The sequence below is a fragment of the Halichoerus grypus genome, chromosome 10 (genome assembly GCF_964656455.1).
Source record: "Halichoerus grypus chromosome 10, mHalGry1.hap1.1, whole genome shotgun sequence".
In the NCBI taxonomy this organism is placed as follows: Eukaryota; Metazoa; Chordata; class Mammalia; order Carnivora; family Phocidae; genus Halichoerus; species Halichoerus grypus.
The window spans coordinates 6,236,235-6,260,677 of NC_135721.1; the positions used below are offsets into that span (position 1 = coordinate 6,236,235).

Here is a 24,443-nt window from a genome sequence, read left to right on the forward strand (position 1 = left end):
CTAGCCTCGCTAATTTCCAGCTCTTTGCTGCTTCAGAAGACCAGATTTTCTTGATTAATAACAAAAGGTTTTGTTGGGCTCAGAGCTGTTTCCCACCATCTCTATGCAAACCCGGGCAACACAAACTGTGTACATTAGCATTTCAAGGCACTTCCTATTACGGAGGGCAAGAAAAGCCCCTCTTGGTGGGTAAAATCCATTTTGTCCTCTCCTGTGACATCTGTTCTAACTTTTAAAGCCAGAAAGGAAACTAGATAATGCCAGAGTCTTTGATTTACAGCTCTTGGCCTTCGGACGCTGCGCGCTCTGAAAGCACCAGCCCTTCCCGGTGGCGCGCGCATTCCCTGCACCCAGAACTCCGGAAGTCCTTCCGAACTTCTTCAAACTTTTCATTGTCTTTTTCGTGATTTCTTAATGACATCGTCAACGATTCCCCAAACACACAAAACCGGTGATCTTAAAACTTCACGTTTTTGAAAGAAAAATGTAGATGCTGATTGCCGCCCTGCAGTTGTGCTTCTTGCCTATTTCTCCCAAAGCTGTGCGTGCTTTAGTGGCGTGAGGAGATGGAAGCACATTCGTTCAGGCAACTGAAATACATCCACGGAGATGGAGGAAGAGCCCCACAAGTGGTAGGATAAAAAGGGAAAGACAGAAGCCCATCAGATGGCCGCCCCCTCCTCCCATCTGCGCCGGGAGCTCTGGGGTCCCTCACACTGGTCAGCCCCGAAACAAAGCTGAAGGCAGATTCCAGCCGGTTTCCCATTCACTATTCATTCAGGGGTCCATCCGCTCCATATGCATTCAGCCAACTGCTGTGTTAAATCGGGGCCCTCTCCCAGGATTGGCATGGTAATGAAGCCATGGCGAGGCTCTGTGAAAAGTCTGCCTTTTCACCCCATTGAGGTCCGAAAATTATCTCATAACACCACAACATCTGTGCACAGGGCTTCTGCCTTTTGGAGCGGGGCATGTTTATCATGTGGCCATGCCTCTCAGGGAGGCTCCCTCCTCCCGCTCCTTCCCACAGCCTTGGTGCTCCCAACGGCCTCCCCAGGCCTGGATGCTGAGCACCCCCGAATTGCTGTTTGATCATTTCTGGGGTGCCAGACCAACAGCAGGGGTGGTTGGTGGGGGGGACTAGGAGGAAGGAGAAGTTAGCGAATGCATTTTGCTCAGACTCTAGCATATGACATTTGCTCAACTAATAAGTATATTTGAACTTTATTTAAACTGGCCCAGGTCAATAAAATCTAAGGGGAAGCGGTGAGGTTGGGGGAATTTATAGAAAGACTACACCATCTGCAACTTATATGTGTTCTGCCTGATACAATGATTTCATTTAATTTGATTTGACATTTAAGAGCCTTTTTTGGAAGAGAAAATGAATACTTCTATATTTTATTTGCAATAACCTCACCTGACTCTGCACATAGCCAAGAAGAATAAATGTCACATTCATGGCAAACAGTCGTGGGCCCTCTTGGAGGTGGAGCTGGGAGGGGGCAAGCCGAGGCCCTCAGTGAATGTTCCCAGGGCCTATCTGAAAGCCCATTTGGGCTCCGAGGGCTCAGATTTGTTTTGTTTTTTACCCTGTGTCCAAATTCAAGTGATGGTTTGGATGAAATGTTCCTGACCACGTATGAGATGGATTTTTGGCCGCGCGCGGGGTCGTAGAGGGTGGCTTGTGCAAACAGAAGGCCAGGAAACCAGGCTCGCTTTGCGGGGCCGCAGAGACACGTGACCCCAGCCCCTCACCGACGCCCTGCTCCCTCTTCAACACTTTTCAAAAGCCTTTAGGTCAAGTTTGAACTGTTCTGACATCACAAGACCTGGAAATGCAACCCTGGCAGATCTTTTTCCTTCAGCCATCCTTGGGGAAAAAGCTCTCTGCCTGCTGACCTCTGGGGTTCACAGGCTCAGGAGACAAGAAAGCAGGAGGTAGAGGCCTATGGTGGTGACATCATTCCTCTGGGCCTCTTCCCAGAACACAGGGATGAGACCCACAGGACGCACCTCAGAAATGTCTCCAAACTAGGCCCCCACTCGTCCCCCAGTCACGAGCTGGGCTCACCTGGGAAACCACAGCTGCCTCCTAAAACCAGATTTCCTGAACCATCCATCCTCCCAATTCAGCGTCCACCTGGCAGCCCAGCCAGGCCCCTGAAGTTGTGTCCCACAGACTCGCAGCCAGACGGGCACCTTGATCTCAGACCTCCAGCCCCCAGAACTGTCAGAGAATTTGTCACTGTTACTCAAGCCGCCCAGGCTATAGTCCTTTGTTACAGCGGACTCAGCAACCCCGTACAGGGTCTGCAGGGCCAAGGAGATCTGCCCATGGGGGCCCATGCCCTAACTTCCAAACCATGTCCTGAGCACTTGGGACCCCAGAAATCCCACCCCAAGGGGCCCAGCAGGCCTCCTCACTGGCTGTATCCCAGGCTGGAGGACCCCAAGGCCTGAGGATCTGCTTGTAGTGGGCTGTGGGTCCAGAGTTTGGTTCGAGGGATGCTTGCCAGGCCCTTCATGACTACACAGACCCAAGGCGGGCAGGTGAAGGGTGGGAGGACTGTGGGACCAGGGCCTCTGCCACCGCCTTGCCCTGGGCCCCGGGAACATCAGAAGTGGGTCTGCCCCTGCTAATGGTGCGCCCTCCACAGCAGTCCCCCTCCTCCTCGGGGCAAGAGTGTCAGGGCAGAGGGAGGGCCCAGGGCGGCCTGTCCCAGGCCTCAGAGGTTCTTCCCAGGGTGACAGGGAGCTGCGGATCCAGAGGAATGTCCTCATTCCCTGCTTCCCTGATACTCTCCCCCTCGTTTATTCCTTAATCAGGACTTGCTTTCCCTCACACTGGAGCTGTGCCCTCAGGCAAACAAGCGATTCTGGTCATGGGCTGCCGAAGGCCTTCTGGGCGCCGCTGACAGTCAGCAGGCCAGGCCGAGCTGCCCTCCCTGTGCAGCCCCGGCAAGCATGAGACTCGTTGGGGGGATGGGGTGCCCCCACAGGGTCTTCCACACAACGCCTTCCTTGCCCGAGTCCAGAACCTTCCATAGCCTCTGCAGACAGCGGCCACTGGGAGCTGAGATCTGTCTTCTCGCCAGGCCCCACCCCAGCCAGACTCTGCCTGACAGGGCCGTGCACACGGCAGCCACATGGCAGGCCACATGGCAGGCCACGCGGGGCAGGTGGCAGCCTCCTCTGAGGCCACGAACAACATGGGGTTTCCCCAGAACCCAGAACCCCCAGCAGCCCTGCCTCACCATGCCTGTAGCCCCTCTTCCCCTGCATGCCCCCCATGGCCTTCCAGGCCCCGACCTCACCTAGCAGGATCCACAGAACCAACCACCGCAGGATGGCCCAAGGTGGGTCCAGGGCTCCACAGGTAGGGTCCCTGTGGGTCATCCCAGGGCAACTGCATCACCTCAAGGCAGGAGAGCTGGAGCGCCCTGGCGACAGGCATCCGCTCAGGCCCCAGCTCCCTCCCCATAAACCACCAGCTCCATCCCCCTCCTTCCCGGCTCTAACAGCTAACAACCGAGGCCAGCCCTCCTGCTTCTGCGTCTGTCTCAGAGCCTCACCCTCGCCCACCTTCACTAGTGGAAGAAGCTCACGGGGGTCCACGGTGCTGCAGACAGGTGCTGTAGAGAAACGCAGGGGACAGGAGCGGGCAGTGGGGGAAACCACGCGTCTTAGACGGGCAGCCCCAGTCGGGCCGTCCCCAGTTCCAGACCCTCAGCACCGCGGTTGCTGTGGTAGGCCATCATGTTGGGGCACTTTGCTGTACGGTCCTAGATAACTAAACTGTCGTGACGCGGGCCTGAATCATTTCTTGGATGCTGACTTACCAGTGTTTTTGTTTTTGTTTTTTGCTTTCCCATTTTATGACCTTCCTAAATCATTGCTCACGGCTTCTCCAGAAGTCCAGTTTATAATAGCCAAACATTCTGTGCACTGTAGTCTCATTATAAAACCTATTTATCTTCCTTAAATATCCCAGAGCAGTAAAACTAAAAATATTATCCACTTATTTTGGCTGGAGTTAACAATAGACTTTCCACAGCATTTAACTTCCTCATTTCTTTGACCTGAGTTTGAAGGAAAAAACGTATGTACAGATCACTCTGAAGATGTACTTTCTGGGAAAATGTCACATAATCAATATTTCCCTTCTTTCTGTCCATATCTTCCCTTGTCCGGGGCATCCTCATTTGGAGCCTTCTCATTCCCAAGTCCCCTTCCCGCAGGTCCCCTGCCTCTCCTGACGGTCCCCTCCCAGGGCAACTATACCCGTGCTTTGCAACCCACTTATCTCTCCATCAGCCAAACCCAATCGTCGGTCGGCAAGTATTTGTTGAATGACCTGTACATGGTGTGCGCCCTCCAGAACACCTCCTCCACCCCCGTCCCCTACCTTCTCCATCCGGCCACAAGACTTCCTGTTATGACATTCCCAATTTTCCAAATTCCTGCACTCCCAGGTGCTACCACCTTTCCCAGCCCAGCCTGCTCCACAAGCCGCCAATCACTTGCCCCCTGGAAGGGTCCCCCCGTCACAGGAACAGAGGATAGGACTCACACATGGCCAGTTTCTTTTTTCAAACTCACGGTGTAGTAATACTTAGCAAAACCATGTTAGCACCTAACCACTCCATTTTAGGCATTCAGTGGGTGCACCGACCACGCACTAGGAAAACCATGCAAGACATAAATAAAGCCTGGTGCCTGACCTCGAAGAGCTCCCCCCCGGGTGAGGAAGACAAATGTGGCTGTGGGCAAAATTTACACTCGGGGAGAACAGGGGTATTAGAGCACAGGTGAGCACGCGTGTTGTGGGGGTATGGCATGGAAGAAGATTCTCCAAAGGTGGAAGGAACTCTAAGAGCTTCATAGTGAAGGACACATCTGAGCAGGCCCTTGAGGGATGGGAAAGGATGCCAGAGGAGAGAGAAGGGGGAGCAGGCAGAGGGGCCAGGGGAGGCCTGAGGGAGGCTATTTCTCTCCCTCCATCAGGGAATCTCTGCTAAGGCGGCAGTGACGGCTAAGGGCACAGCCGGCCAGCCTGGGGCCAGGACTCGGGGGAGGGTGTGGGAGGCGTTAAGTGCAAAATTGAAGGGGATGTCAAAAAACTCAGTGGTCAAGATAAATCCTATTTTAATGCAGTATTTAAGAAATCAAGAGTAATGCAAAAATCCATGGTGAGCAAAACAATTCATTTTTATGTAAAGACGGGGTCAGTATTACCGAAGTCTCCCTTGTTTCTGGCTCATTTTCACTATGAAAACGCAACTGTTTTAGTGTTCACAGCTATGGCTCTCAGTGCACTTGCTTTCACCAATAATTCCCTTCATTTTATTTCTGGAGAAAATGAGAGAAAGGATAAAAAAAATACAAGAAGACAGTTGGAACTAAAAACTCATTCATTCCTGTCTCGGTGGCCAGCAAACTCTTCTGTCTACAAATTCCCTCCACCTTTCGTAAAATCAAAATACTTTTAACTACATGCTTCAGTTCAAGAGCTGGAAGCTTTCTTTCACGTGGAATACTGTTCAACACCCTCTTCCTCTGTTACCCAAGGAACAAGTAAATGCACACGCCAGAGGCTTCAAGCTGGCCTGGGACCTGGCGGATGTGTGTGCATCCTGCCGGAAGCTGCCAAGCTGGGCAGGAAACTGCAATCACCAAGAGGGCTGGGCTTCTAGAAGCTAGGCAGCGCTGGCCCGAGCAAACCAGGCCTTATCAAAGGAAGGTGCATGGGGGTGAATCTGGTAATTAATTGCATTGTAGGTTTCAAAGGAAAAGGAGGAGGCCACCCAGCTTTGTTGGTGCCTCAGCCTTTTCCCTAGAGGCACAGACAGAAATTCGAGAAGCAGCTACCGGGCAGGTCCACCAAAGCCCCTCCCTTTGGGAACAGCGGACACTGCAGAAAGCCTGCCCAGGGCTTACTCCTGACAAGTTATGGTCAAAACCCTTTCTCCTCGCCCGGGACTCCTTCTTCACTTTTCCAGAGAATTATCATTTTGGATGAAGTTTCTTACTCTTGGATCCTAGCCGAGAAGTGTACTTATTTTTAGAGTTTAAGGAAGATTTTTACATTTTTCTCTCATAGGTTCCAATTTCAACTCACTCTAACCAAAACGTAGCAGAAGCAACGAAATATTTAAAATGTGCGTTTCAGTCAGAAGTGAACCAGTTCAGTTCTGCAGGCCTGACAGTCCCACGCAGGAGAGAATCCGGGGGTTGCTAGGAGCCGCACCGCCGCGAGCTCTACCCTGAGGGAAGACGGGACGCACCTGTCTGCTGTTTACCGGAGAGTTCTCTGGGGACCCTGGCAGCAGCCACCGTGGCTGGCCACACACATGAGCTGATTTGCTTTCTGGACCATTGGTTAACTCATGTGAGCCAGGAGCCTGGGCTCTCTCCATTCAAAGCCCACAAATGCCCACTGAAGCGGAACATAAAGGGAAAAGCTCAGAGGAAAAGGTTTCTCCCTTCCATGACCCTGAAAGAGACCCAATCGGAGCCCGCGGGGCTGGATGGAAAGACTTAGACAAAAATCACAGAACTGGGAGGACAAAAGGTCACACTCAGTTTCCATGGCGTGATGGAAAACCCATTCATCGCGGAGTCAAGAAAGCTGTGCTGGAATCCTACAATATACCTGCTGTATTTCTGAGGTCCACTGGGAGCCTCAGTGTCGGCGTTGGAACAAGGGCTGGGGCTGATGTGCCCTCCCTCCCATCCCTGGCTCACTGCAATCCTCGTTCCCTGGCCAATGCCTCTTGGTCCGCACCCTCCAGGCAACACTTCCATCCAGGCTCCAGGGATCTCTCCGAAGAGTAAATCTTACCTCATTCCTCACCTGCTTCAAAATCACCACCGACCACCCCCATCAGTGCCGTCCTGCAAGGAGCACCCTGCCCACGGGGCCGGTTCCACACTCCTGAGTCCTCCAGGACGCCTGTGGGAGCCACAGGCTCTTCAGCGCCCTCCCCGCCTCTCTCTGCTCGAATTCCCCACCCGGAGCTCGAACCACCACAGGGAAAATAACAGTGCTCCCTTCCGGAGCAAGGAGCACATTAGGTATTTATGAAGGACCCCTATTATCTATTACCTATCCTCCTGCTCATTATCATGGCTGCCCACCGCGCCCACCATCTTGGAAGGCCCACCCTCTGGGGAAGTCTTATCCCCCAGCCCCCAGCTAGCCTCAGTTCCAGAACTTACCACCCTGCATCCCAGCTTACCCATTTGTTCACCTGCCTCCCCTACAAATCTGCATCTTCCATCTTTGCTTGCTCTGCTCCCATCCTAGTAGTTGCCACAGCTCTGATACTCACATTGAATGAATGAATGAATGAATGAACACATCTATGCTCAGTTGTTGGTTTATTGTTGAGTCTCTTCTTAGCAATATCTGTCAATGAACGATGTAACTCAGCAGGCTGCTCCCGAGGCTCGGGGACTCCCAGTTACCTCCAGGATGACGACTGTCCAACTGTGTCCTCGACACCACAGATCTCGCTCAGCCCCCTCCTTCGACCAGAAGCACAGCGGAGCGGTGAATCTGTGTGGCTCCCGCTTTCGACTCTCCATCCACCCCAGAACACCGACCTTCTCACCATATCATAGTGCTGACACTTCCCACCGGCTTTTTCAGAAAATGGGAGGCCCGATGTTCTCTACAGATAACGTCTTACGCATCCCCGTCAGAAAGGAGGCTTGGGTCTGACTTCCCAGTCGTGGCTTAGCACGGCCCCTCTGCTTCGTGCCTAGCTGGCCAGAAGGTCTCCTGAGGCGGCACCGGCCCCCACACTGCTTTCCCTGGATGGAAGCAGAGTAGCTCTGTGCAGAACAGGAGACAGGCAGAGGGACACCTTTCGTAATCCTTGATAATGTTTCCCAATCACTTGTGACCTTTCCCCCAATTAAATAGCCTCAATTCTTCATCTTCAAAAGGATCATCAACTGAGCAGGAGGAGAGAAGTGTCTGGAGCACGGAGAAGGCAAGGAGGGAACTGGCTTGGTCCTGACTCCAGAAAGATCCAGTGGATTTGTGAGCAGTGTTGTTTTACAGGGGAGAGGCGGAGCCAACCGTGCAGATTTAGGGCAAATGTCACGTTAGTGCAAAATGTCAGTGGCGCTTCCCTCCTGGGGCAAATTCCCGACTTCCTGATCAATCATGGACCAGCTCTGAATATGCTGATTTCCATTAGGAGATAAATCAGAAATTTCAGGGCATCAAGGGAGTGCTCCCTGGGAATAAACTTCTGAAGGAGTGTCATTAAAACTAACAAAAAGGGAAATGTGTTTTCTTCCTCCCCTTTGAAATGACACTGATAACGTTCAAAATTTAAAGAGATTTCCAGAAGCCTAGGATAGGAGCAGACGTGCGGTCATCTAGCCTCTCACGCCGTACCTGCTTCCCTGCCTGGCCACTCTGTTGCCTCATCTCAGGAAATGAGTAAGGCAAGAGCCATAATTGCAAGCCAACTTCCACATCCTGCAGTCTTATAAAATCAATTGATTAAAGCAACAAAATACCAGCCAATGTTTGCACATTTCTCTCCCTGCTTTCTGGGTACCACGGATCCATAGAGGCCACGCGTCTCCCCACTCCGGCCCTCCAACCACCCAAAGGTGCCATGTAGCTTGCAAGCCTGGTGGCTGGGCTCTGGATCTCTAAAGGCCAAGGTAGAGTATTCTGGAGGTAAAAGATTTGCGTCAATTAAATAAGTCAATCAACATTTGACATCACTCTTCAACGAAAGAAGTATATACATCTGGGTCTTTCTGTTTCTTGTGATGGATACCGGCGAATTAGTGATTGTCTTTTATTCATTATCATTCTATTTCTGCTGAGAATAAAATAAATTTGTTCATTTTTTCCTTCAGTGAATGTTCACTGAGGACATTTATGTGCTTGGCTGGGCTAGGCGCTGGGGGCACAACAGTGAACCAGAAGCACCCAGCAGGTCTGGAAGGAGCTGTGTCTGCCGCGTGCCAAGTGCTCATCCAGAAGGTTCTTTACGCCTGGGGGGCGTCCTACACAGGGCAGGGTGGGGACCTGATGCAGGAAATGGCCTCTTCTAAGTAAAGGCTTAGGCCACAAAAGGTTTTGCAGATCTCAGTCTGAAATGGGAGATCTTCCTGCAAGGCTGGGGAGCGACAGAGATTCGGGGGGTGTATGGGAACTCTGGTGAGCTCCGGGGGGCACCCTCGGGCCTGCAGCGGTACTGGAGATTCTTGTGAGGGACTGAGCCTTGGGAGGCAGGGATGGTGCTTGGAAGTCAGGCTGAAGAGGTGAGCAGTGGGCCACTGTCCAACCCCCAGCATCCCTCCTGACTCTGAGATTCCTTAATGTCCCTCCTCCCCGTCCCCGGAGGCCACTCGGGGAGGATCTCCTCCCTGGAGATATGTAGGAAGAGAGAAGTTAACCAGTTCAGCAGCTAATCTAGAAGCATCTAGTCTGTGATGGTCCCTGAGGGAGAGAAGAGATGAACAGGAAAGGTACCTCTCTCCCAGCTGCACTGTGGCCTAGCCAGGTGGATGAGACCCCTAGAGGGGTAAGAGCAAAAGAGGGTGCTGCCCCTGCCTGAGGGTGACCGGGGGGGCCTTTCAGAAGTGGGGGTTTAAGAAGCAGCTCAAAGGCCTCCTGTGAACCGGCGGGGAAGAGGCATTCCAGGACCTGCGAGCAGAGGTGCAGGGTCATGGAACCTGGTGACAGAGACCCGGGGGGGACAGCAGGATGGGGGCTTCCATAGGAAGTCCTACCTCTTTCTGTCAGCTATGGGGAGAGGCGTGGAGCAGGAGAATGGCCGGATCCCAGTTTTGCCAGAAGAAAACGACTCTGGTCCCATTGGTGTAGTATATAGCCTGGCTGGGAGGACACCAGAAGCTCCCCAGAACTCATGACTGAGAGCCCCCTGCGTCCTCAAATGGCCAACTGCCACCCTTGATGCCACGCTATCCCTTATGTCTCATTCCACTTGCCCTTAAGGGCCGTGGAAGTCCCTCTTTCTGGTGCCCATAGATCATGGCGAGACAAGGACGTTTTATAACAACCGGGTGTTGTGTTTTTGCTTGTTGCAACATGTCAGTGGAAATCCTTCATAACCACCCTCACCCTGTTCATAGATGGCCACGCTGCACCCTTGCCCAGGACAGCCGGGGTTCACCCCGCTCATGCTGTGGCCCTAGGCTCTTTATGCTCCCCCCTGTAGCTCTCACACATGTCCTGCTTTAGAGACTAAATTACGTGGTCACCCCAGTCCTGACACCATCGCCTGGAAATCTGGTGCTTGGGTTTGTGGGGCTAAGAAGGGAGCGTGTGTGTTACACATGTTTGTCCCCCATGTGGCCTCGCTTATGAGCTCTCTGGAGGAGAGAAAGACCCGGCCCAGCTCAGTTCTTAATTTCTCAGCCTGGCACAAGCTGGTGCGCACAGACATCGCAAATTTCCCCTTTGCCCAAGAATTGGGCAAAAACTGAAGAAAAAAAAGGAGCCGTGGACCCCAAATTCTCACAAAGCCCCCAACAATTGGGGTGGGCCTGTCTGGAGGTGGCATAAGCACTCATGACCCCAGCACCCCACCCCCAGGCAGCTTGGGGGTCAGAGGAAGGGGTCGGGGGGCGCTCCTGCTGGGAGCCCCTCCCCCACCGGCTCTGCGGGGGTCTCTGCCCGCAGCGGCCTGGGCTGCCCCACACAGCCAACCCTGCTCCCTGCTCCCGGGCAGGCCCCCGCTGAGGCAGCTGAGCCGCTCCAGTCCTGTGCCGCTCGACTGTAACTTGAAAAACGGCACAGAGCGACCTTTAGGGTTCTTCCTTGGCAATACCATTTTATGAGTCTGTACACATGACACCCGAAATGTCCAGGCCTAAGAAGACAACAGCCACAAGAACTCTGGGAAACGTCCACCACTTGGGCCTTGGACTTTCACTTGGCACTTGCAGCTGTGTTTCTTCCCTCAGCCAGATGCTCATTAACAGCCCCTCCTGATCCAACCAGGGGTGTCTGGCTAGAAGCCTCCATGGGCCTCAGAACCCCCTGGGGGCTGCTCAGAGCAGACCTCTGTGTCCCCTCCCCAGAACTGATTCGGCAGGCTTGGGGTGAGGCCCGAGAATTCGCATTCCGACAAGTTCCCAGGGATGACACTGAAAGCGACTGCCCAGGGCCGGGAGACACCTCGTTCTGCCTCTGGACGCTGCCCCGCCTACCCGGGGCCACCATGGTCCCTCTGCTGCGGGAGCTCCCAGAATGCTGTGGGGAAAGTGGCTCGGCACCAGCTGTGTGGGTGGGGCTCTGGGGGAGGGAGCATCCGAGGAGGGTCCACCTTGGGGGCCAGGAAAGACTTTAGAGGACGTGACATCAGAGGCTGAAGGATAAAAAAGGCCAGGCCATGAAAGGGAGGGGGAAATGAAGGGAATCCCTTGGGGGCAAACCGCCCCCCCCAGCACCCATGAGAACTTGCACATACCTGTGGGAAAAGCAGGTGGTAACCCCCGGGGCTGGAAAGTGGGCCGGGGCAGAACCTGCTGGGCCTTCAGGCCAGTCAGAGCCGGGATGTCATCCAGAAGGTGGGCGGTGGGGGAGCTGCGAGGGACCAGAGGGGCGGGACTGACGACGAGACCTAGGCCAGGGCGGCAGTGACTTCCCAGAGGGAGCAGTCCTGGGACAAGGCAGCCCCAGGGATCCAGAACTGAGATGGGGTGGGTGGTCCCTAGTTCAGGCTGCTGTAACAACATAGCATAGACTGGGAGGCTGCAAGTCCAAGATCAAGGCAGCGGCAGACTCAGCATCTGGCGGGAGCTCTCGGGCTGGTTTGCTTGGGGTCCAGGTAGCACTCTCTGGTGTCTCTTCTTATCAGGACACTAATCCCATCCTGGGGCCCCACCCTCATGACCTCATCTGACCCTAATCACCTCCCAAAGACCTACCTCCAAATACCATTGCGTTGGAAATGAGGGTTTCCACATCCGAATCTGGGAGGACACATTCAGTCCGCAGCAGGACAGATGGGAGAAAACTCAGGGCTGGTATTTACTTACATTTCCAAAGGGCTGTAGTAGGAAAGAAAACAGTTATTTAAGAAAAATCATGACATCTTTGAGAAATCCCGTGCTGTCTTTGCCCATCCATCGATGATGCAATTTCTGGTAAGCCACACATCACCTCTAAATACAATTTTCTCTCCAGAAGCAAATGCAAGGGAGGTGCTGTCAGTTAAAAATTAAACAACAGGGGCGCCTGGGGGGCTCAGTCCGTGAAGCATCTGCCTTCAGCTCAGTCATGATCCCGGGGTCCTGGGATCGAGCCCCACATCAGGCTCCCTGCTCCACGGGGAGCCTGCTTCTCCCTCTCCCTCTGCCCCTCCCCCTGCTTGTGCACTCTCGCTCTCTGTCAAATAAATAAATAAAATCTTAAAAATAATAATAATAAAAAAATTAAACAACAAAACAAAACTCAGACCATGTGAGTTTTTTAAAAAGCAATCAATTACCGGTTTCCTCTTGATCTCCACGGGATCAAATAACATTTGGTATCATTCCCTGACGGTCAAAATCCACTCGCGAACGGTCACACACGTCTGTGCCTGGCCCTGGATGTCCTGCAGTTCTGTACCAGCTCCATATTCTCCCAACTCCCTTTTTACTCAGGATTCCTTGCTCGGCCAAACACCTTCCAACACACACTCAGCCCTTCTCATTGCCCCTTTCCCTCTGATTTGGGGGCAACTGGAGCCACTGATCTCTTATTTTAAAATGAGAGTCACTGGGGCACCTGGGTGGCTCAGTCGGTTAAGCATCCAACTCTTGGTTTTGGCTCAGGTCATGATCTTGGGGTGCTGGGATCGAGCCCCATGTCAGACTCCGCACTCGGTGAGGAGTCTGCTTGAGATTCTTCCTCTGCCTCTCCCTCTTCCTCGCCGCTCCTTAGGACAGGTCAGACGCCCCTTAGGTCCCCTCCACCCGCAGATCGGTCACCCTCGTCCCTTACTCCCAGACCCTGCAAACGTTCAACACACAGTCAAGACATTAAAACAAAAAACAAAAAAAACAAAAACCCTTTTCCAGTTTTCAAGCTCCACTTTATGACCTAAAAAGTAAAATCTTTCTGAAGCACAACAAGGCACTTCAGCTGAAAAAAACACCAAACTTTAAAAGGCGAGGAATCCAGCGTATGTTCTATGTCACGTGAAGGCCAAATACCGAGAAACCATCCCGGGACGAGGAGGCCGGCCCAAACCAGCTGCTTCAAAGAGGCTGTTCTCTCGCTGAAGGCTTAACACAATGACCCTCGAAAGGCTGAGGGGAACTGGGCAGCGGGCCCCCGCAGGGTCCACAGCATCGGCATCCCACTTGTAGAGACGGCCCCACATCAGCGGCCGCCATGTCCTTAAATAGCAATACTGTCGTGCCACTGACAATGAAAAAGAATAGGAGCTAAAGGTTCACCAAGCTTAAAAATTTAGAATAAACTGTACCCTTCCTCCCAAACAAATAAAGCTGAAATGTCCACAGTGGCAGCTACCTCAAGCGTTTTGAGCTGTTTCCCTCTTGGCTGGCTGTTGGTTTCCAGCGAAGGAGGACACACGTCCGTCAGCCCCTCTCTGGGGACACGGAGGCCGCGTGTCCCTGCTTCTCTGCTCTCTGGGCCCCAGGCCGCCCCTGAGCCACAGCTCCCCGCTTTGGCCTCAGGGAAACAAGTGCCCTCTGCATCCTCCAGTCCGGGTGTGAGGAGATCTGGGCCTTTTTTTCTTCCTGGTGTGTTTGATTTACAATGATTTTGCTCAAGGGGGAGGGTGTTTACTGGTTGTGGCTCCCCTAAAAAGTCAGGCTGCTGAGGCACGCGGAGCACTGCCCCCAGAAACCCCGGGGAGGTCAGGGTCACAGCTGACAGGGCCAGAAGAGGCAGGCCAGGACCCCACAAACGGCCGACGCACCCCAGCTCTTACAAGACAGCAAAGACTATAGTTACTAGCACTTTACCTGCAGAGACTCTCAGGAGGAAGAGCTAAAGACACTTGTGGCTAGAAATGGTCTGAAATAAAAACGAAAAGCAGAACGTGATCACCATCCAAACACAAAGATCACTTCAATTTGGTTTTTTAAAAATTCGTTGTTTGATCTCTCTAGTACTGTACGGTTTGCATTCAAAAGTGAACGAATTTATTTTGATAAGTGATTGTGGTTTTCAATGGAACATGCGTGAGCTTGAGTGGCTATTTCCGGGACCAGGACCTTCCTTACATGATCAGATGGCCACTTCTCATCACCATATGGTTAGAACAATCACCTGTGGGATCATAACTGAAATGTGGGTTCTGAAGTCACACTTCCCACCTCTGCTAAGAAGCTGGGGGTTTGGGGAGCACAACCCCCCAGGATTGCCTAGGAATCTTGTAAAAAAAAATGAAAGTCCTGGCCTTATTCCTTATCCCACCCCCAGATTCTTATGGAATAGTTAGGGGTGGAAAAGTCTACAAATCAAATGTTTTCCAGAAGTTTCCAGATCATTCTAGTCAGGTGTTCCCTGGCAGTGCTTTCAAGAACAAAATGGCAAGGTCCCATTACTGCCTGCATGACTCCTAATTCCTGAGCAGACACAGAAATGTAGCCTGTGGGTTCTGTTAATCTCCTCTACTTGAGAATAATTTTCCTCATTATTTGACTGAAAGAAGCAGAAATAGCACATCTATCACCCCTGGCTTTGCTCCCTGATCTCCACACGTAGTGGCTCTGTGACCTCAGACTTGTTACTTAACCTCTCTGAGGCTAGGCTTCTTATTCACGTTAAAATGGAACTTCTAAAGCTGAAGCTGCTTCCCTTAGGGTGTAGTTAGAATTCAGTACATGCCCTAGTTTTGCTCACGGATGGTCCCTAAGTCCCTAAGAAAGTGCCTGGAGCATAGTAGGTGCTCGGAGAACATTTATTGGCTGGACAGATGGACGGATGGACGGATGGATGCCCCTGAGTTCTGCTTCCTCTGTGCTTCCACTCACACTGGCTGCAGTTCCGGAGCTTGGAAAACTTGTCTTCTTTTCCAGCCTGAGGTCAGATCTGATTGCTCACATGCCCGTGACTTCCTTCTTTAAAACCAACTTTGTTGTTTTATTACTGACATGTTTTCATCAGATCTGTTTGCATGTTCATTAACGCATGTAAACGTCAATAAAAGAACCAAGAAAACACCTTCCTACATGTTTCCTCTTGCTTTCTTTCAGGTATAAATTATAGGAACACACAATACGCGATACAGGTCGACGCGCAATCCTCCCTACGGGGCTTCCAGAGGACAAGTCCTCCCTGAGAAGACACCCAGACGCCAGACTTCCACATCTCCCCTCTTCCCCCCCCCCCGGGCCGCTCAGCCTTCTGCAGAATTCAAGGGACCCCAGGGAAGACAAAGCTACCAAAGGCCCTCCCCGCGGCAGGGCTGCAGGCCATGTCCATTCCCGCGCTGGGGCAGCCTGGGGACACACTCAGCTCCGCACGAAGTGTCCCAATTGTAAGGGGATGTTCCAAAGTGGCCATTTCCTCCTTCTCTGCACCTTCCCTCAAACCTCCCCCGATTCACAAACACTCGGTGCTGCCCAACACGGTGGTGGCGTCTGGCCTCTCTCCCTCCGACCCAAGTCCACAGTGCCGGCGCCCAGCTCCTGCACCTGCCCTCGCCCCCGGGGCCACGGCTCTGCGGCAGCCCGGGTGTCCACAGCAGCGCTAAAGGTCACTGCGAAAGAGACAGGCAGGCAGGCTCCAAACCAGTTTATTTTCTTCCTAATCATCCAACCAGACTTGGGTTTCCCGGCCTCCCCGTAGTTAGGTGTGGCCGTGCAACTGAGTTCCAACCCAGTGCTTCTCAGCCAGGGCGGTTTTGCTCCCCGGGGGACACTTAGCAATGTCTGCAGACATCTTTGGTTGTCACAGCTGGAGGAGGGAGCAGAGACCGGGGAACGTCCCGCTCAGAACAGCCCCACAGCAAAGAATCGTCAGCCCGAAAGGTCAGTAGGACCGAGCGTGAGAAACCCCATCTAACCAACAGTGTTGTGAGCCAGCTCCAGGCCTGATCCATAAAAACCACCCAAGTGGTCCTCCACGGGCGTCTCCACGCTCTCTCGGGTCTCCAGGCTGGCCGTGGAGGAGCCCAGACACCCCGGGAGCTCACGGCCAGTGGGGCGGAGCCGAGGGTGGGGAGAGCCTGCGTCCTGAGTCCGGCTTGGAGCAGAGCTGCCTGCCCACCACTAACACCCGCTCTGGCCAGGGAGCGAGAAACTTCTGGCATGTGGAAGTGATTACGCGTTTCTGGGCTTGTTTGTTGCAGCTGTGGCATGAGCTCAATCACAGACACATGGGCAGTTTCCTCGAGACCTGCTCCAGCGGTGTGGAGCTGTGCTCCAGTCAGCCCTGGGACCGGCGGACGGCCCCCGGGGAATTTCTGGAAGCGTGAGTCCCTCCACCTGGGAGACGGGCCTCAGGGGTGCATTTCCCTGGAAATCAATTTATAACTGACACTCCGAGCTCCCGTGTGCAGAGAGGCGGGCTGCCTGTGGACCTGTGGAAGTCTGTGAGGGACTTTGGAAATTGTGACTTCGAAATAAGCCCTCTAAGGGCCACGTCTGGCCATTCCAGTCCTGAAGGACTTCAAATCAGAATTTTTACACTCCACACTCTGCAAGTTTAGTTAAGGATGTTTTCTCTCATTCAGTTATCTTGATCGTCAAAACTTAGTAAAAAATAAATGCAAATTCCTTTTTTTTTTTTTACAGATTCCTTAGCTCTGTCATGAGGCGTGGTTGTTGCTGTTCCAGTGATCATTTCTAAAATACAAGGATGTATACCAAAAAAGTATTCTTGTTTCTCTGAAATTTCCACTTAAATGGATGCCCTGCATGTTCTCTGGCCCCACTTACTGAGCGCTCATACTCTACCAGGTAGTCAGTGGGACATGCATCGGACGTTCAAAATATCATTTAGAGGGAGATGCTGTTCAGTTGCAGCTTCAAACGGGGAAAGGACATCAGAAGGGCTAGGCGCTTTCCCTGGGTCACGCGCCTTCCCTGGGCCACACGCCACCCGCAGCGCCACCCGCAGGTGCTCGGAAGGCTGCCGCCCACGGGGTGAGCTCAGGGATGTTCCGGCTTCAGTTTCGCTCCTTCAGCCCCGACACACAGCATGACCTTCTCTCCGAGCGCCATCATCAGAACACAGAGCCCATAAGAGAAACCAAAGCCACAGAGAGGAAGGTATCATTAAGAATATTTTATTTCAAAATGTCATGTTTCAAACTCTCATAAAATATCCATGGTAAATGTTTCCTTTTTTAAAGCGAGCATGTCTCCCAGAGAAAATTAAGTGGATCTGATACACTTTCCAGAAAGCCTTAGGAAGTAACTCAGCGCAAAGATCAGACGTTGAAGTCAGACAGGCGTGGGGGCCAGAAACTGGCTCCCCCATCTCCTGACTGAGTTTACGTGGCAGTTTCCTGGCATGTGAGCAGGGAACCCAGGGGGTCCCACCTCTGAGGGTCTCCCAGGGGTACAGAAGGATCAGGCCAGACCAGCACTCCCTCCAGGCCCGAGGCGTAGTGAGAGAGTGCTCCGGGATGCCGACCGTGGGGTGCAGTCCAGGGCCTGGGTTAAGGTTAGGGTGCGCTCAGCCGAGTCACACCCCCCCAGCATCCATGTCGGGGAACTGGCACTAGCAGCCCCGTTACCAGCCGCGGCGCCATGAACAACACCCAGACTGGCTCCCCACACGAGGCCCCGCACCTGTTCTCCCTCCAAAGGCATTCCCTGGCCACTGTGGTTTGACAGCGACGGGAAAAGCACCTTGAGCCTCAATCCTGACTCCTGGGTGACGCCTGGGCCCTGTGGCCGTGGGCTCACCTCTGTACTCCGGCACTCCGTCTGCAAAATGGGAATGATGCTCCCTGCCCTACTGGTCCACGTGAGAGTCACAGAGTAGTGGCCTTAAGTCTGCCGCGTGATTCAAATGCAAGCTGTTGCTCAGAAAAGATGCCATTTTATTTTATTGAAATAATTTTTTAAAAGATTCTATTTATTTATTTTATTTATTTATTTATTTATTTGAAAGAGAGAGAGAGCACAAGCAGGGGGAGAGGCAGAGGCAGAGGGAGAAGCAGGCTTCCCGTGGAGCAGGGAGCCCGACGTGGGGCTCGATCCCAGGGCCCTGGGATCATGACCTGAGCCAAAGGCAGACGCTTCACCCACTGAGCCACCCAAAGGCCCTGAAAAGATGCCATTTTTAAAGGTGAAGGCAGGGGCACCTGGTGGCTCAGTGGGTGAAGCGTCTGCCTTCGGCTCAGGTCATGATCTCAGGGTGCTGGGATCGAGCTCCGAGTTGGGCTCTGCGCTCAGCAGGGAGTCTGCTTGAAATTTACTTTCTCCCTTTCCCTCTGCCCCTCCCCCCACTCACACATGCGCGTGCGCGTGTTCTCTCTCAAATAAATAATTTTTTTTAGTTTAAAAAATAAAAAATAAAAAAAGACCCACACTATATACCTGAGTATATGCTGGACACCAAGATGTCAAATAAAACATCATGTCTTTTAAAACTAACACACTCTTGTTGGATGTGGGATATGCTATTTTATTATTTTATGCACTATAAGTAGTTTGTTGTTGTAAAACTTTTGGGGGTGGAAGCCCAGATAATTATAAGTGATTGAAATTACAATGCATATGCAAAATTATATTTAGAAACTTTGATCCCCACTGCCCCCCACCAATGGCCCCATTTCTCTTTTGGTGGCCATTTAGTTATCAATGTAACAAACCACTCCAAAAGTTAGTACCTTCAGACGACAATTTCTTCTCTCATAATCGTATTGCTTGGGCTCCAGTGAGCAGTCTCAATTGGGGTCTCTTGCATGGGTACAGTCAGGTAATGGTTGGGGTGAGGTCAGCTCAATGCTTTTCTGAGCCATCAAAAAAGTCTTTCAATGATTAATCACGAACATGCTCCCAAAAAGTGGTGGAGAAAAGAGAAAAAGAAAATCTCAGCAAAGAAATAGAAGATGTAAAGAAGAACCAAATCGAAATTTTAGAGCTGAAAAATACAATAGGCAAAGCAAAAAACTCATTGAATGAGCTCAAAAGTGAAATGCAGTGGGCAGAAGAATCAATACCCCTGAAAATAGAACAGTAGAGACCTCCCAGTCTGAACAACAGAGAGAAAGTAGACTTAAAAAAAAAAAAAAAAGCATAGTCTCATAGACCCCGGAGGGACTAGAGGCAAAGATCTAACATTCATGTCATCAGGATCCCAGGAGAGAAGAAGGTGAGGCTGAAAAAAAATATGTCAGGAAATAATGGCTGAAATTTTTCCAAATTTGGCAAAAGATTTAAACCTACAGATTCAAGAAACTAGAGAGCCCCAAACTGGAAAAACACAAAAAATCCACGCCAAGATACATAATAAGCACACTTCTGGAAACTTAGGACAAAGGAAACCGGCAGAGAAAAACACCACCTTATTTACAGAAGAAAACACAATTTGAATGATAGCAGATTTCTCATCAGAAACCATAGCAGCCAGAAAGAAGTGGCAGGACATGTCAAATGCTGGGAAAAAAAAGAAAAAAAAAGAACTGTCAACCCAGAAATTGAGATACAACCAAAATATCCTTCAAGAATCAAAGGGCAAGCAAGACCTTCTCAGATGCAGGAAACCTAAGAGAACTTGTCACCAACAGACTTACCCTAAAAGAATGTCTAAAGGACACTCTTGAAACACAAAATAAACAATAAAAGAAAGAAGACTGGAACATCAAGAAGGAAGAAATAACAAAGTAAAAATATGGGTAAATATAACAGACTTTCTCGTCCTCTTGAGTTTTCTAAGAACAAATGTGGCAGTCCTCAACAGGTCCAAGATGGCTCATTCTCACCTGGTAGGCAAATTGCGCCAACTGCAGGCTTGATCTGAGAGGCCAGTTTACCAGAAGCTTCTCAGAATGTGGTCCCTTGACCCCCTGCATCTCCTTAGGATGCTTGCTCAAAAGGCTGTTTCCTAGGCTGCTCACCAAACCCACTGAATCAGCATTTCTAGAGGTGGGCTCCAGGACTCTGCGTGTAAAGGTGATTCTTGCATACACTAAGGTTTGAAAAGTCCTCAGATCATTTGTCAATAAAGGGTCAAGCTCAGTCACTCAGAGTTAACTTCTGAGGAAGGTGAAAACAAAGTTCTTTACAAAGTCCTAGCTGTGGGCAATCCAGCCCTGTAGGACTAGAACAAAATTCAAGGTAAAAAGGGAATCAATAACCCCCCTGCGGTCAAGGTCACACACTTCTGCATTGTCACAGGGTGATGTCCTAGGGAGTGTGGCCCAGTGGGATCTGTCATCCATCTGTGCCTCAGTTTCTTCCTCTGTAAAACCTGGACAGCATCTGCCTTTCCTAACTCATGGAGTCAAGATGAAGAGCAAAATAGGTGAGCTGTGAACGGCTTGTAAATTATTAGTTATCCTACCCAATGTGAATGTTTAACCTCCCCTTAAAGAGGGCCATTGTGTTGCCCTTTTTTCTTGGAAATGGAATGTCTGTGTTCTTCAGACTCCGGGAAAGGCAGGCATGGTTAAATAAAACGTACGACTTAATTCACCCCGTCTTTCCTCCAGGGTCCCGCGCAGATGGCCAACCCCAGCACTGAGACAGATGAGGCCCCTGGCGCCACTGGGTCAGCGGTGCTGGTTAGATGGCAGGACCCCCGAGAGCTGAGAACGAGTACCCCCCCAGGGGCTGCTCCTCCAGGGGTCTGCAGGTCCCCGCAGCCCGCGGGGTCCCCAGCACTCACCTCCCAGAGGACATAGCCCCAGGTTGGTCCCCTCCAGCAGCCGGTGGTAGCAATGACAGGCGACAGGTGTGTCTGGGGGGAGGGGGGAGGTTTGCAAAACCTTTGCTAGATTTCACTCTAGCCTAGAAGGAGGAGGTTTGTAAGTTGACCTTTGCGGGGTGGGGTGTCCGAGGCAGAATCTGGGAGTGAAAGCCTCAAGGACATGGGTAGAGGGGGAGAGAAGGGTGAACTATTTTATAAACAGAAGTTTCTCCGCCAGCCGACCTGAGACGGCAGTGATTAGAATCACCCGAGCTGGCGCCGCCTGGGTGCCACCAGGGCCTCGGGCGATGGACAGCAGCGGCCTCCCGGGCGGCAAAGGGGCTGCGCCGGGCCCCAGCCCCTGTCCCCGCGGCGGGCGGGCACGGCGGGGCGCAGCGGGGAGGCCGCGGGAGCCGGGCGCGCACGTGGTGCGGGGCAGGCGGGTTCCTCCCCACTGAAGTCATGCACTTGGCGCGCTGCGTCGCGGCCGGCGCGCAAACGCCGCTTCGGCCAAAAAGGGGGTGGGGTGGGGTGGGGAGCGCGCACAATGTGTTTCTTTTTAGGGACCCGCAAGCCGGGGCTCGGGTGTTGCTTTTGGTGCCGCATTATAATAGGAAGATGTAGCTTGATTCCGGACCAGCCCGCCCTCGTCGCTGCCTGGAGGGGGCTGCTGCGGGTTCCCACGGACGCCGCTGCGCTCGGGCGCGGAGGGCGCGCGGCGGGCGGCCTCCGGGGATCCCCGCGGTGACCCGAGCTCCCCGCGGGGCCCGGACCCCGCGACGCGCGCCTCGCGGCGGCGCAGACTCGCCGACGCCAGCCCCGCGCCCGCCAGCTCGCGGGCAGCTCGGGATTGTTTTCTAAGACCTTATCTCTTGCTCAAGTTAATTTTCTTTTTTAATTTGGTGACCGGAACAAAAGTCACAGGACGATCCTTTGTGAAAGCCAAACGCGGCCACAAATCGGGGCACTTCACAGCATTTGTAACTAAATATTTGCTGGGCTGGTAGCTAAATAGGCCCCTCCGCCAACTTCCAACTCCCAAACTCTGCCTTTTTTTTTTTTTTTTTAACGGAGCTGAAACGTGATCTCCCTACAAGGAGATCAGACGGTGGAAAGCAATTGGATTTAGCACGGCGTTCTCCCCCGGTGCTCTTGGATCCCTGGGCAAGCAGGACCGCGCGCCGCATCCTAGAAGGAATTAGGGCCGGGATCCTGGCGGGCTGGGATGTCTGTTAAGCCCTCGTGGTAGCTGAAGTGCTTTGTTAATGCAATTCATTAGCTGTTTGCGACAAGAAGTAGAAGAGGCTAGGCAGGTCTTCAAAAATACCCAAAGGGAGAAAAATAAACATCCTCTTGTTTGCTTTTTGTGGCTTTATTCATTTTCTTCCCCTCCCGTTGCCCCTCATCTAAGGCTGTTTTAAACCCAAATTCGGTTATCTGGTTTCAGGGTAAGGGCTCCCTCTTGCCAAGGTATTAAATAAACACGTAAAGCAAAAACTTGAATCCTTATGTAATCCAGATGCTGTTTCCTCGAAAACCACAACAAACTCTGCTAAACCAGATAACAGGATCAGAACAGTCGTGCCCCCACCCCACCCCGTTTTAGGGCCAGCAGAGGACATCCTTGTTCAGGAGCTCCTCTCCAGGACAGACGATAAATAATTGCTGCTAACACTCTGAACTGCAGATGAGCACCCTTGAGGGATCCGGATGCCGTAAACTGTCCCGGAATGTTGGCATCTGGTTCTTAAAATGGAACTTTCCCTAGAGATAAAGCCGGGACTGAGCAGGCGTCTGCGTCCGCGGGCTGGCTTGGAAGTTTCTGGCCTCTTGATGCTCTCAGTTGAAAACGCAGCATTGGAACGGGGCTAAGTCGGCCGGGCTTTGTAGTGGTAATGAGGACGCAGCCGCCGGTCGGCCGGCGCGTAGGGGCTCCGAGCCGCGGACCCGGCTGCACATCCTTCCACCTCCCCCGGGGCGGAGGGCTGGGGGCTGCTGTTCTTGAAAAATCTGATGGTTTTTTAGTGCAACCTCCAAGGGTTCTGCGGAGCCAGGCAGGGGGACAGTGGGGGCGGGGTAGGGGTCCTTCAAAGGTATTTTTAGGAGTCCAGCATCGAGGTCATCCCCGCGAAGATCCAAAGGAATAAATAAATCTCGCCATCCGCTAAGACAGTCACCTTCTCCCCGTCCGTTCCTCCCTCGCGCCAGGCCCACCCCGCACGCCTCGGTTGCAAAAACAAAATAAAGCAAAACCTCTTGCTTTGGCAACCTCTAAGCCACGTTATGCCTCTTTCGGCAAAAGGAAGATTTCTTTCTTCTCCCTCTCTCGGCTTTTTTTCTTCTCCCCCGACTCCCACCCCCCCTTCCTGTTCTTCTCGGTCCTCTTTCCTTTCCCCAGATCGCTCGAAACTTAAGACGTGCAGCGGCTGCAGGTGCGCGCGGGCCGGGCGGCCGGGCCGGGGCGAGCCTGGGACGGCCGGGCCTCGCAGGCATTGATCAGCTGGGCGCGCGCGCTGAGTGACGGCGCGGTTGCCATGGCAGCCGCCTGAGCGGCGCCGCGAGGACAAGGCTGCAGGGCGGCGTGAATGGGCGGCGTCACGCGCCTGGCGCCAGAGAGTCTGCTCCGGGGCTCCGGCTCCGGCCCCGCCGCGGCCTGGCCCGCGCGCCGCCGCCGCCGCCGCCGCTGCCAATTCATCACCTGTCAGGGATCACTCGGGGGGTCACGGGCGGAATGGACACAGCTGTGAGAACAAAACCAGGGGGAAGAAAGGCGAGCGCTCCCAATCGCGCCAGATGTGCAGGGAGGACCTTGAGCCCCCCCCGGCCCCCCGCAGGCTCCTCCCGCCCCTCGCTGCATCACGCGGGGATTGCAAAGGCGGCCCGGAGCTGCTTCTGATTACGGCGAGGGGCGGACACGCCGGGAGCCGCCGGCCGGGCCGGGCAGGAGACCGAGGGAGTGAGCCCTGGCGCCTGGTTCCGGGAACTTCCAGGGTAGGCGTGTGGCTTGAAATGGGGGGCGTCCCGGGGAGGAAGCCCCGGGGACGGTGTCTCCACCCCCACCGGAAGTCCTTCACACCTTCCCACCACCCGCGGATCTAGCAAATCCAGGGCCCTTTCTGCAGCTGGGACCATTTGAACTTTAGAGGCCTCCACCGCGAACCCACGGAGACACCAACTGACAGATTTCTCAGTGCCCTGTACCCCACCCCGAAAATGCTCCAACCCCATTTTCTCCACGGAAACATAATTATAAAGGTAATTTCGTCTTGGGCTTGCTGAGACAGACGCACTAGAACTCAGGCCTTTTTTTAATGATTAACTTATACAACCTCTTAATCCCCTTAAAATGATCTTTAAATGAATGTCGAACCGGGTAGCATGCCAGTCGAATCCAACACGATCCGGCCGACTGGACTCTGACATGGCAGCTAAAGAAAGAAACCACACAACTTTGACCATATTTAGCAATTTTACTGCATCAGGGTACAAAAAACGATCATGGGAGAAGACACTGTCTTAATCAACTTCGCGAGCGTGTAAAGTAATACCGTACAACGCTCATTACGAACCAGCCCAGAGCCTGGCTGTTGGGATAATGAGGCTGGCACGGATG

At 52.8% G+C, this 24,443-nt stretch overlaps 1 long non-coding RNA gene across 2 annotated transcripts; it reads right to left on the reverse strand.

Annotated features, from left to right (window-relative positions):
- Positions 1-8,395: 8,395 nt before the first annotated feature.
- Positions 8,396-23,465, reverse strand: LOC118520089 (uncharacterized). Of its 2 annotated transcripts, XR_013441576.1 has the most exons (4): positions 20,810-23,465; positions 11,932-12,054; positions 11,472-11,587; positions 8,396-8,698 (listed from the first exon to the last, which is right to left on the reverse strand). It is a non-coding gene; the product is annotated as an uncharacterized LOC118520089 (long non-coding RNA). The 2 variants fall into 2 exon arrangements; XR_004909518.2 differs by lacking the exon at positions 11,472-11,587.
- Positions 23,466-24,443: the final 978 nt, after the last annotated feature.